The sequence below is a fragment of the Camelus bactrianus genome, chromosome 15 (genome assembly GCF_048773025.1).
Source record: "Camelus bactrianus isolate YW-2024 breed Bactrian camel chromosome 15, ASM4877302v1, whole genome shotgun sequence".
Lineage (NCBI taxonomy): Eukaryota > Metazoa > Chordata > Mammalia > Artiodactyla > Camelidae > Camelus > Camelus bactrianus.
This window is the reverse complement of record NC_133553.1, coordinates 38533613-38548130: the sequence shown is the minus strand read 5'-3', so window position 1 is coordinate 38548130 and position 14518 is coordinate 38533613. Positions and strand designations below refer to the sequence as shown.

At 41.5% G+C, this 14518-nt stretch overlaps 1 long non-coding RNA gene across 1 annotated transcript; it reads left to right on the top strand.

Moving 5' to 3' along the window:
* Positions 1-1375: 1375 nt before the first annotated feature.
* On the top strand, positions 1376-3127 carry LOC141573402 (uncharacterized). The gene is made up of 2 exons (XR_012499094.1): positions 1376-1572; positions 2772-3127. It is a non-coding gene; the product is annotated as an uncharacterized LOC141573402 (long non-coding RNA).
* The last annotated feature ends 11391 nt before the right edge of the window (positions 3128-14518 follow it).

Sequence of the window (14518 nt, the reverse complement as noted above, 5' to 3'; positions counted from 1 at the left end):
AAAGAATTCAACTCGAGAACAGCCAAAGGGGGAAAAAAAAAACCGCATAGGGCAAGATATGGGGGAAGGGCCAGGGGCTCCCATGCTCTCTCCAGGCTCACCGCCCTCCTAGACCCTCCACGTGTTCACCAACCCAGAAAAGAGTCCACCTGAGAAGCAAATAGTCTATGGAGACAGGAAAATAGGCTCCTCCGGGGTCAAAGTCTATACTTATTTTCTAGTAAAAAAGGTAACCAAAATTTTGTTACTTTTGGATAGAAGTTCAATCTACAGCCCCAATAGGTATTAATAATGTGGTATGCTAATGAAGAATTATTGAATGCCAGACCCTGTACAAAGCATTTTGTCAACATCATCACACTTAACACTCATAATAAACCTGTGAGGTAGTATTTTTATGTCAGTTTTACAGACAAAGAAACCAAGGCTCAGAGGGCTAGGATAACTTGCCCAGAGTGACACACGAATTAGAGCCAGGATTTAAATTCAGATCAGAGGGACCTCAGAGCCCTAGCACTTACTGACATTCATAAAATGCTTTATAGTTTTCAAAATGTTTTTATAACACGTATCTGTAGACACTGTCCTAACCATCCCAGGAGTAGGCAGGGCAGATGCCACCATCCCCGTCTTACAGTTGTGTACCCTGAAGCTGTGAGGAGAAGCCAGACTTACTCAGGTCATGGAATCAGAACTCAGATGCAGGCCTGGTCCTGCTACCATGCAGTTTCCCTCTAAAGATCAGAAGCAGGACTAACAAGGTGACTTAGCAGCACACAGATAGTGTCTAAAAAGAATAAAGGCAAAGGGGGCCAGTCCTACAGCTTACTGATGGTTTAAAACCTGAGCTGCCATTGGTCGGGGAGTAGGGTGGTAGTTAGATTAAAATCTACATAACATGACTTGAGGGTTTCTGATATTACTTAACTGCCTATACTCTGGACTCCCCAATATGGTACCTCCCTGCAGGTGCACCCGATTACCCCTATAATCATCATTGCTCATGAGAACTGCCCACACATCTGCAGGGGCCGCTCTGACTCCCATGGTCACAGCATGTGAAGCTCTCCCATCCTTTCCCATCGTTTATTTATGAGAACAAGGCACACACCTGATTCAGAGAAGCCAGTTAATTTTTCTGTGTGTCCAGAACGGAGGGTTGTGGGGAAACTGAGCGCTGATGGGAGACAGAGGTCTAAGGGGTAGGAAAGGAGGTCGTTGACTGTGAATTGAGAAACCGAGAAAGCAGGTCATAGAGAAGGGAGACTGCATGAATCAGACAAGAAAAGAGAAGCAGAGCTGAGAAAGGCAACGCCTCTTCCAGATTTCTACAGTAGTTCCAGTTTCTGGTTCTACTTCTCTCTGGAGGCCTGACCGCTTTCCTGACAAACTAGCTGGAGGTAGATTCGGTTGTTTGCATCCCCAGTGTCTGAAGGGCAGCTCCATTTCTGGCTGATGGAGGAGGACCGAGGGACGAAAAGAGCAGCCCCAGGCCCAAGCAGTCACGTGTCCAGAGGTCACGTGACCCAGGCGGCCGCAGCTGAGGTCTCCGCCCTGGAGTGAGGGCCATGTGTAAGTAGAATAAGGCAATTACTTGGGACTTCTAGGGATATAAAGACTTGTTAAATCGTCACAGGACTCTTGCAGGTGGTAAATGGGAGGAGGCTTTTGGTCATCCATACAGCACATGAAGATAACAAAAAGCAATCAGGTGTGCACTGCCTTTTCTGTTTTTCCTTCTTTGGTTACTATGGACCTGGCTTTACTATGACGTCTTCCTGGACACTTTTCTACATATTACAGTTATGATGAGTCTAGAGAACCTGAAGTACCAGGCTGGGGGGTAACACAGTAACTAGCATCTGCATCATGCTCTACAGCTTACAAAGTGCTTTTGCACACATTAGTATTTTGATTTATGGAGAACCTACTGTGTACCAGGTGCTCGGTCAGGGCTTTTTATATAACAGCTCTGATTCCCACAACCACACCCAGAGGGAGGTATTCTCATCCTCCCGTTTACAAATCAGGAAACTGAAGATCACAGAACTTAAATGACCTGCCTGTGAATATTCGGATGCCAAGGTTTGAAAGATGCTGCATTTTGCACTCCTACTGCCGTGTAATGATACCTTCCCCACTCTTCATTTTACTCCATCCATTCATACAGATGAGAGCGAACACACTTTCATAAAAATATGCATGATTAGGTCACGGTAATGGCAAGGGAAGTATTCAAAAGTAATTGAGAACTACAACATAGAAATACAGAACGACTCAGTGAAGTCAAGAGTGAAAGCAGCAGATCAATCCCACTCGATTCTCTCTGGCAGAGGTGAGAAATGAGGCTCTCATCAATTTTAATTTAATTTCTCTATTTAACAAGCTCAACAAATACTTATTGAATGTTTGTCTACCCTGTGCCAGGTGTTGTGTGAGACACTGGAGATAGAAGTTGAAAATTCATGGATACAATTCATAGTCCTAATGGGCTCTTGAACCAGGGAGGAGACAGATTTATAAACAATCCCAATGTAATCTCTTAAGAGCACTTGAGGGAGATAGGATAGTTTATAGGGAGCTATAGGTATCTGAGTAAAATGTGTATAAAATGTTCGTTTTTGCTGGGGGGCGGCGATCAGGGACGTGAAAGTTATTGCAGAAGAGGCCGTGACTGGGCTGGGGTGTAAATGATGAGTAAGAATTTGCTAGGTGGGCCAAGAGGTATACTTAGCATGAAAAAGATCACTGCCTATTCTCTTTGTTTCAAGGATCCATGTGAAGGAGCAGAGTTTGCAATTTTCAGAGTGAGATCCTCTACCAGCATGTGAATCCACTTTTTCTTGGAATGAACATGGACTAGAGGAGGCAGCTGAACAGCAATGAAACCCTGCTATTCAAACCCTGCTACTATGGAGTTTCCTGTCCTGAACTTACCACATGGAGCTCTTCTACATGCAGATGTGTATGTGTGTGTGTGAGTGTGAGTGTGTGTATTCGTGTGTGTATGGATGCTCATCTTCTTGGGCTCCCTTTCCTTCCAACTCCTATTGGAGGGAGTACAGCAACCACTGTGACAATATGTAATCTGATAAAATGCTAATTACATTTCTGATTATATTTCTTATTTTCTTGTGACAATTGTATTTCATTTGTAAGTTTCACATTGTATGTATGATACTTTAGATATTTTTATTTACATGTTTAACTTCCATATCAGCTGTGTGTTCCTTGAAAATGCATTTTTTTTTTTTTGGTTAAACAGCTGTTGTTTCCAGATGGAAACATATCCATCAGTACACTTTATTAGAAATTTAATTTGGTTGTGGAGTTCATTCAATCAGCAAATAAATGGTCAATTAATATTTAACAATTCAAAAATAATTGCATAATTGCACTAAAATGCTCAGTTATATCTTACTGCATACTTGGGCATTGCTTAAAAGGACATTTATTTAGACAAGACAGGTGGTATAAAATACCTAGAACAATAGCATGAACTTTGTGAATTCTTAAACACTCAGGTTTTCCAGATCACTGAGAGCATCTAACGCAATGCTGATTTATTGTGACATATTTGAATGAATGCATTATCAACTGGTGACTAAAGACCACGTGAACTGATCTGTCCATTTGCCTAACATATTATAGGGCAGGCTGCTAAATGCCAACAGATCATGCATTGGTAAAGACAGGGTGCTTGCTAAATGTGAAGGTTTTATGTGTTGTGGCCAACATAGTCCCAGTGGGAACCATTCTTGGAAATTATAATTGAGTCATTGGGATATGTTATTAGCTTTTAAAGTAATTGATTTACATAAAGTCTCAGGAAAATATTGATTACAATGTGATGCAAAACCAAAGCTGCAGTGCTGTTAACTGTGAAAACAGCTCCTGGCAACTCAGTTCACACAGAGTTCGACACAAAAAAATCACCAGTGGAAAAAACCTACATGCCTGTGATGTGGGATCATAAATGAATAAACACTTGACTTGGTAAGTATAGGTAAGACCTGAAAATACTTCATGGTCGTCTCAGTCATTCAGAATTGCCGATCACATGAGAAGGGGAGTGAGCTGAGGGAGAAGGCAATACAGATAGCAAGTCTGGATCTTGGTGGGTTTTATTTCATTTCTTATTGCATTAACATCAACAAGAAGTGGTTTTTATAGTAGTACTCACTTACTCTCTATCTACCTGGGTTGACGTTGTCAATGGATGACTCTGGATTAGTATTTTATTTTATTTTATTTTATTTTATTTTATTTTTATTTTTTTTAACATTTTTTATTGATTTATAATCATTTTACAATGTTGTGTCAAATTCCAGTGTTCAGCACAATTTTTCAGTCATTCATGGACATATATACACTCATTGTCACATTTTTTTCTCTGTGAGTTATCATAACATTTTGTGTATATTTCCCTGTGCTATACAGTGTAGTCTATTCTACAATTTTGAAATCCAAGTCTATCCCTGGGATTTTATTTTTTAATCACTAACCTGGATAATGCAATTATGAGCATTATCAAGTTTGCAGACAGCACCAACATGGAAGGATTTAACATCTCAAAGCCACACACAAAGAGCGCAGTGTAATCTTTTGAGTCAAGGAGCTTGAAAGCAATTCCAGGTCCTTTTCAGTGATCTAACAGTAGTCTGTGGCTTATCACTGAAACGGGAAAGTACAGGGTGCTACCTTCTGTAGAACCTGTTGAGTTGTAAGAATCACCTAGATGATGTTTTGTTCCAACTCAGCAGCTCTGCACTAGCCAGCACACAGCAGACAATAAAGCATTGTGAGAAACTCTCAAACTGGCACCAGGACATTGACTGCGTTTTAGTAGGCCTATGAAAACCTCCTCTCCCCACAACTCACTTCCTTCATAACACATGGTCTTAATTAGTAATTTTAAATTTATTGGTTGAAGTTACTAGTTCTATAAGCATAAGGACTAAGTATGTCTTTTAAAAAAAATCTATCAATATATTCCCAGTATCCAGCACTTAATATGTGTTCTGTATTTTTTGAAGACTAAATGAGCCAAGCTTATATTTAGTGACTCTCCCACGAAAGTCCAGAATTCATCTTCATCAAGGTCTCCATTTGAAACCTAAGCTTTGCCGGTTACTGGGTTCAAACACATCTGGGCTTGTCCTTTTAGAGGGCGGGAGGCACACAGGATAACTGTTTCATTGAGTTAATGTGCATGGGAGGAAGAGGAGCAGGAACTGAAGGATTGCTTTCCACGAGGGCTCTGTGAGTTATATGGACACACATGGTATATGACAGAAGTGGGTGAGAGACAATCACCCCATTGCTCCCAGGGCCATTTTGGCATCTCAACTGTTGGCATCTTTGGGAGGGCACAGGTGTCACAGATACGAATATTCTCTTGAGAGCGATACCACTGATAAAAGAGACTTGTTCAATGAAGTGGACATCAAGTGGAGGAGAAGATGAGAAGAACATGGCAGGATGTGTACTTCACAGACAGGTTCCTGATCCCAAGAGTCACTTGTGCGTTTCCAGATACAAGTAGAGGAGGATTTACGCCTTTCAAGTAGATAGGGGTAAAAGCCAGGAGATGTGCATTATTGTTGCTTCTGGGATGCCATCTGTACCCACAGGCTCAAAGGGCCTGGAAAAGCTTAGGTTACATTTCTATCAGGACATTTTTTATACTTCTCTATCTCATTGGTTGGCAACCTTTAGTTAATATGGCCAACTGACATTTTGGACTGTATCTAGTTGTCTTTCAAGCTTCTGATCCAAAAGAAACTTCAGGGTTAGAGATTCCATAAATCATGAAAAATCCACTCATAATTCGTCACATGGATGTTCCGAAAGGAGAGTTGATAGCCCTGGATTCACATTCAACGAGTCTGTAGACTCTGATTGAGAACTCCTATCCTCCCTGGGAAGCCCCAGGAGGGAGTTTTGTGTCTTACTCACTTCTGTGTCTTCAGTGCTCAGCCCCATGCCTGGCACAGAGGAGAGGCTCAGGAAATATTTGATGAACAATGTTTTATTTAACATTATAACTCTGAAAGGGCACAATACCTGCAAGTTGAATGTTTAGATAAAATTATTATTTTTATGGAAAAAGAGAAAGGAAAAGCAAGTGAGGGTCTCAACAGATCCCACAATGCAAGATTTCTGAATCCTTTTTTTTCTTAATTCAATTTCTCACCTTTCTGCTTCCACTCTAAAAGCTGCTACTCTGATTTGCTCCCACATGTGGCCTTGAAGACACCATACTACCTGTCAGCTGGGTTCCTGTCACCAGGCACTGCAGCCCAGGCAGGGGGCATTCTGAATTGTATTCAGTGTCTTTTTCCTTTAAGTGCCTTTCCTCATACTAGCAAGTTGAATTGTGTGGGACAAGCTCACTAAGATCTGTAGGTTGAAATCTCTGGTAGGAGGCAGGAATGACACCTAAACACTGCACCCTGCTTGTCCTTGCTCAATGTCATCTCCCTCCCTCAGCATCATCCTGGCCTCTACCTCCTGCTAACACGATTCTTCTCTGAGGAACACCAGGAATTTGGAATACTACAGACTGCTGGATTCTAATGGATGCTGTGAAGTCCTCCTAGAATTAAGGCAATCAATTGCTGAAAGGAGTAAGGACTGAAATAACCATGCAAAACCCATTGGCCTAGTTAAGCTTATAGTATCAGATTAAGAAATGTGTCCATCTTCTTCCAAAATTGTAATGGTGTTATGCCGCCAACACGGTTGGTCAATGGGAAGGACCATCTGGGCTATATGCTCCACTGAATGGAGCACAGATGGGCAGTCCTTCCAGAAGGAGCACACAATTAGGGGTTGACTGGGACTCAGTATTGACTAGGAGCAGGTTTTATTTTCTTCCCAGAGATGTTAGTATCCAGGCAGTGGTGCCATCCCAAGTTATGAGTGTCACACTCCACTCTGAGCCAAGCAAGGATTGGACAAAGATTGACTTTTTTCTTATCCTCATTGTCATAGTGTTTTAGTTTAATTAAATGGAAAGTTCTATGCTCCATTTTTTGTTCTATTTATACAAAACATTTTGAGTAAGAATACGGTCATGTGATACTTTTCTTGACCAAGATATGTAAATTAATTCAATTAATTCATTTATCCAGTCAATTCATATTTATTGAGTGCCTGCCACATGTCAGATCCTCTGCTAGACTCTGGGAATTTGCCAGTGAGCACATCTTTAAAGAGTTCTAGTTTGTTAATCAGGTTTATTCCAGTAAAGTTAAGTTTCCACTGTTTTAAAGATATGTAGACTCTAAGATAGCAGAGTCTTATATTATACTGAGGTTTTGGCTTTATTTTCTTATTGTTTACCGTTCCTATAGAAACACTAACTTGGTTATATCTTAAGTTTTCTCTTCCTCTTCCCCTTCCTTCCTGTCCTTTCTTTTACTTTTCTCCTTCCTCCATTCCTCCCTCTCTCCTTTCCTTCTTTTTTTCTTTCTTTCTTTTTTTTATTGAAGTATAGTCAGTTTACAATGTTGTGTCAAATTCTGGTGTACAGCATGTTTCAGTCATCCATATACACACATACATTCGTTCTCCTATTTTTATTATAGGTTACTACAGGATATTGAATATAGTTCCCTATGCTATACAGAAGAAACTTGCTGTTTATCTATTTTATACATACTAGTTAATATTTACTTCCTTTTTTCTTTTTTTTTTCAGGCAATATTAGTCTAAGTGTCACAAGCACATAAAAGACAGTGACTGACAATTTAATAACAGAGAATTAAGGCCTTGAAATGTCACTAGAAAGTAGAAAAATAGGACACTAGAGGCACAAATGCACATCTATCTAAAAACAGCACTGAATGTACTTGTTAATTTTTTTAATTTTAATTTTCTTTTAGCAGGTTGGTGACCTGTATATTCCAAAATCCTCAGGATACACTCACTGTATTAGCGAGGTGATATATCGTCTTAGTGATCTAGTAGCTGTTAAATGGCAGGGCCATCAAATCTTTCCTTTCTGAGATGTTCCTATCTTGAAGCTGCCTGTCAATTAGCATCTATAGACACATGCATCTTTCTTGACAGGGAGCGTATTACATGGGGAGATAGATCGACAGGGACCAGGTCTGACTTTATTATAGGAGATGTTACAACTGTGCAGGCCTCTCCTGAGGTGGGGGGAAGGGGCATGAACAGGATTTGTAAGCACTGATTGATTCTGAGAAATCACCCAGCAATCCCTGACTACCATGGGTGGTATGCAGAAATAGGTTTTCCTGATTTCTGTTTCCCAGTACATCGTCCCTTTGTACTCACAATGCACGTTCTCCTTTCACTTGGTACCTCTGAAGTCCATCTGCAGGGCTGGCCATTGCTTTGGAGCAAGAGGAGCAGCAGGATGCTAGGCTGTGCATTTGCCTGCTGGGGCAACATGGCCGGTGGAGGGAAGCGGTCCAAGGGCAAGGGATTCTGCTGCTCTGGAGGCCCAGAGGGACCAGAGGCTCTGTCTCCTCCTCTGCCTGGAAGACCACTGATCAGATCCACTTCTGCGCTGTCGCCACTGCTGACTTGAGCCCCTCAACCACTGCAATAGCCACTGGCTTGGCAGAAGTTACTACAGTATCATACAGAGAACTTATACTGCCCTGAAAGTTCTCTTTACTCCATCAGCTTGATTTTAAATCTCTTCAACCCCAGTGAATATTAAAAGGTTTTGCTTATACTATTCATGATTCTCGGTGAAATTCGTATCTCTTTACCAGCATGTCTTTCTTTTGTTACTGTCTTTCTCTCCTCATTTAGTTTGAATGCCACTTCAGGGTTGGGATTGTTTTCGTGTTTGCACATTTTGCCAAATACGAACTAAACATTTACCAAGTGTCAGTCAGGAGAGGAAGAAAATGAACCAGTTCCCTTCTATTTTCTTCATCTATTTACTTATTCATTTTGTCTTTTGTTCAGTCAACAAACGTGTATTGAGCACCTGTTTCATGCCATCCATTGCTGTAGGCATGGAGGATACAGCAGTGAACAAAAGACATTTCCTGCTGTAGTCTTCTAGAAAGGGGAAATAAACAATAAACAAATAAGCACATGATATGTCATATGGTGATAAGTGCTATGGAGAAACATCCTGCAGGGACAGGCAGTTGCCATTTTAAACAACGCGGTCAGAAGACTTTTTGGGGAAAGTGATATTTAAGTACAAAAACTGAATAAACAACTACCTGTATTTCCCATTCCACCTGGAATGCATTGCCCTCAGTCTCCAGGGCAATTCAAACCCTACCTGCCCTACAAAACCCAGCCCATCAGTTGTCATGTTTATACTTATACTAAGGAAAGTATTTACTAGTTGACTGAAATTCAAATTTAGCTGTATGTCCTGTGTTTTATCTGGCAACCTTAGCACCCCAGTGCTTCCCCCAAGCTGGAACTATTCCATTTCTCTTTTGAGCTGCCATGCCTTTCTCTTCTCTGAAGACAACACTTAGGCACTCATACCTCAGCAGAGTTACCTTTATCAGCCTAGCTAAGCGTTCCCTTGGAGGTCAGGGAGGAAAGAGGAAATGCAGTACAATGCAAGACAGGGTGGTTTCAACTGTAGAAAATCAGGTCACAAAGGCCCCGAGGACAGCTCGTTCACAGGGAGATATTTGGAGAGCGCCAGCATTAGGAGGTTTTGCTAAATGGGAGCAGGAGAAAGTGCCAAAGCCAACTTCCAAATTAGTTAGGGTTTCGGCGGATAAAGAATGATGGAGTTTAATACTGAGGCAGAAAGTTCGCTTTTTCTTTCTTTAAGGAGCTGGCCTTTATGGAGCTGGAGTGAATCATTTGTTTCACCCTCTTTCTTCCCCCAACAGAGACCTGACACATATGCTCAACTACCAGGAGCAACAGCAAATGCAGGCACCTGCCAGCTCTGCTAATTACCAAACGCCCCCCAGGATGAGGGGACGGGGTTAACACCTGGGAAGAGGTAGCTGACTGCTCAAACCGGAGGATGTTGGCGTTGCAGTTCTTGCAGGGAGCCGGATCATTAATCAGAGAAATAGTGCTTTGTACCTGGGAAGCAGGGCCAGAGAGAGTCTTTTACTTTCGATTAGCGGGTGTTTGTTACAGAAAGAACATAAACTGATTTTCCTAGCTTTCCTGTAGCAGAGAATGTTGGCACCTTGGAAGAGCCTGGTGTGAACTCATCTGTATTTAGGTAAAATTTGTTGCCTGGAACATTAATGAAAGGTGTACTCACCAGGTTGCTTCCTCTATAAATGACCTTAGTGCTTCTATCTGATTATGTTGTGCATCTATTGATTTTAAATCCAGGCACTTTGATGATGTGGGCAATGTAGTGACTGTTAAAAGGCTTCCAGAGAACACTATTTAACAATTTCCCATTCCTTTTTACTATGCCCTGTAGCCTTTTCAGTGTTTTCCTAATTTATTTATTGTTGGACGCATAATAATGGCAAAATTTTAAAGCATTTTCTCCATTCCAATGGGCCAGCCAGAGTGCTGAGGACACCGTAAAAATGATCTCATTTAACTCTTTCAGCAGCTCTACAAGGAAGGAAACTCCTCCTCCAAATTCACATAGAAGAAAATGGTGGCTTAGAAAGATGAAGAGATTTGACGGAGGACTTCCCTCTTTCCATCTGTCTGGCCAGCCTGCCTGGATGTTTTTGCTGTTTTTGAAGTTTTTCAGGAACAACATGCAGGAGGGGCCAGCCCTTAGTGCTAACCTCAGGATGGGCATATTTTGACATCTTTCCAATTTTGACTGTCACACCTCAAGTGCTCTCCTCACTAAGCCGATTTGTGACCAGTACCTCCTCTGCCTCCCTGGGGCTGTGGATCAGACCTGTGGCTTGTGATTTCTAGGAAGAGAGCGAATGTCCAGGACCCTGGAGTACATGCCCGCTGTCACCATGTTCACCGCAACCGTATCAAGATCAGGTGTGAATTTTGAGGTTAAACAAAAGTTACTGTTTTCCTGGTTCCAGGCATTCATTTCTTTATTGATATTACTGTATACTGTATCATAAACATAGTAATTTTCTGTTTGTCTGCACTACAGATGTTTAAAGGATTTTTGTATTTCATTTTAGAATAAAGAAAAACAGGAAATTCTGTGTCTTCCATTCATGAGCCTGAATACAGTTTTCACTTTTAAGATGATGTAAAAGGAAGTCTATTTCATCTAGGCATCAGGGTTAGAAAAGAAACGGCAACAACAGCCCCTTTAAAACAGTGTTCCTCAAAGTAGTGTCTCTATTGAAGACGTAATTCAAAAGGAAACTTGGTTATTTATCTGCTGCCATTTGAGATGATAACTAGTGTTAAGATTTCCTTGGAAGCAAACGCTACTCACAAAATTTTTATTCAAACATTTAAAAATCAACACAAAACTATCCTTTTAGAACATATTTGGAACTTATTTAAATCTCTTAATATTCACTGGGGTTGAAGAGATTTAAAATCAAGGTGATGGAGTAAAGAGAACTTTTAGGGCAGTGAAAGTTCTCTGTATGATACTACAGTGATGGATACAAGTCACTATACATTTGTGTATAATCCATACAAAGTACACCACCAGGAGTGACCCCTGAAGTAGACGACTATGGGTTCCCTGGCTTCCTAATAATCAACCCAGGAGCTTCTTATATATTCAGGTTCCTGTTCTCCCCCCGAGACGTCTGCTCTGGCAGCACGGAGGGGAGCCCCAGCCTTGACATGTAGAACAAGCACTTGGGAGTGTCTGGTGGTTTCTGGGGTTTAGGAACCACTGCTCTGGGAGACAGCACCTCTCAAGCCACAGCTGCCTACAGCTTTGGGAAAGACCTTTCATTCTTCCATTCAGTCAACTGCTTCCTTGCACGTTAAGTAACGCCTTGAAAGTTAATGGATGGAAAGTGTTAAATGATTTATTTGAGACTCAGTTCTGTTCGCGTCAGGAGAAGCTATTTCACCACAATGGTGCATAAGCAGTAACAGTCCCTGTTACATGTTAAATATTTACAATTTGCCAGGTGCTATGCTAGGCGTTTCTTATACATGACGTCTAATCTTTCCAGGAAAACAATATTATTCTCGTTTTATAGATGAGGAAACTCTAACACCAAGAAGTTAAGTATTTGCATAAGGTCATACTATTACAAAATGACAACGTCAAGGTTCAGGTCTGACAGACAACAATGCTTAGGCCTTTTTCTCTACTCCAGTAGCTCTCAAACAAGAGTGTGTGAGGGAAATGGAAAAACAAAAACAAATTAAAAAAAAAAACAACCCAAAACAAAAATGAACTTTAAAAAATTTCAAAAATTTCTAAAAATTGGGATTCCAGGGAAGCTTTTGTTACAGACAAACTCTGGGAAAGCACAGCCTGGAGTACACAAGTGTTTCATCTTCCCAATGTTTGAGTCCTCTTTTCTTCCGCCCGATCCAAACACTGAGCCCAGAGAATATGACTTCCAGTAGCAGCAGTAGTAATAGTACTAATAATAAACAATATTTCTTGAGCCCTTCCTCTGAGCCAGGCATTGTTCTAAACTTCAAATGCATTAACTCTTCAATCCTCATAGCAACACAAAAAGATAAGCATTACAATTATTTATGCTTTACAGAGAAAACTTAGGCATCGCTGTGCAGAGCAGACCTGGGAGCCTGTGCTCTGAATCACTAGGCTACCCTGCGTTTCCCTGGTTATTCAAAGAGAAGATAAATTTGAGAGTGGACTAAGATAAGATACAACTGGCTCCTTCCAGCATATCTCAAGCGAGAAGGCTTTACCTCTTTGGCTTAAATGAGCCTCAAGTGAGCCTTTGCTAGCTGGGACTAGTGGGCAGGTCTGTAGCCAGGCCACCCTCTGGGAAGATGAATGTAGGGGACAGAGAGGCTGGCAAACAGCATGTGCATCCCGGAGCAGTGTCACTGGGTCATCGGGTGGTTTGGACTGGATGGTGGTGAGAGGCCCTCTCCCATCGCACTGCAATATGCTGGCGTGCTGTGGGAGTCACGGGGAAAGCACCAGGTCTGTGCTGTGTTTAGTCCCTGCAAGCATGACTGTGAGCTGAGAAAAACTAATCTCCCAGGCTCAGCACCACACTCCTGTCAGGAAACACAAGGAGCTTCCTGCTTGGAATCCCCCACAGCTCATTTCCCAGGACTTGGAGGCCACTTCTTAGAAGCCCCCAGGGCCCAAAGCTTCCTTCCCCCCCAACTTTTTCCTATTACATGACTTTCCCTTCAAAATTGGTGGACACTGGGGATATATTGTACAGCACAGAGAAATATAACCGTTATTTTGTAATAACTTAAAATGCAGTATAATCTATAAAAATATTAAATTACTATTTTGCGCACTTAAAACTAACATAATATTGTAAATTAACTATATTTCAAATTAAAAAACGGCAGATATTTCCATCTTCAATGTTCCTGAAGATAAGCACACAAACTTTTTTCATTATAACTCTTTTCATTAATAATCAATAAAAGGAACTGGTAGAAGGAACTGGTAGGAAATGGTAGAAGCCAAATCTAACGAACACGGTCACATTACAAAGGGGTCAAGAATCTCAGGGTTTTCAACCCAGGTGATGTACCTGGGATTGCTCCTGACTCCCTTTCTCACAGACTCCCCAGATCAAGTTCTCCTCTCTTAACCATTATCTCACCAAACCTCGAGTCCTTCACCCTTCAGATGCTCTGGGAAATGGTTCTCCACCTTGAGTGTGTGGTGGAATCTCCTAGAGGTCTCGGTATAATTTCTGGCCTGGTGTAGGTCTGCAGTCGGAATGAGAATTTGCATTTCTAACAACTTCCCAGGGGCAGCAGTTGCTGCTGCTGCAGGGATCACACTTTGAGAACTGTTTTTCAGTAGTTTAAGGCTCTCAGGTTTGAGGATATAATTCAGCCTGAAACATAGGTCATTTAAAGGGGGAGGGATCACCAGATAAAATATACAATGCTCAGTTAAATTTGAAGTTCAGATAAACAAACAATTTTTTAATTACATCCCAAATATTGCATGGGACAGACTTAAATTAAAAAATTATTTTTTGCTTATCTGAAATTCAGATTTATTGGAGTGCCTGTGTGTCCTGCATTTTCATTTGCTAAGTCTGACAGCTCTATTTCAAGGACATCATATGTGTGACTTTCCTGAGAGCAAAACAGCTACTCTGTGACTCAAGCTATCTTCCTAGATAATTTCCTCCCACCACCCAGCTCTCAGGCCCCTAAAATGGATTTCCCACCTCTGAGGTGGATCCTTCTTTCTTGTCCCAACCTTCCACTGAGACATCCCTGTAGAACCTGCCTGCTTACTTAGTGTATCCCAGGGTTGACAGCACCACAGTCCCTGGGAGCTCATGATTGCCGTTCCTCTTTGTCACCTGAGTCTTTCAATATGCTTTAACAGTGGGGCTTTAGGGAAAAGGTAGGAGAGAATGTGGAGCCTGCAAAGCACACGGTCGGCTTCCTACTTTGCTGATGCCAAGACTCGCCAAGCTGGTGCACCTGAGAA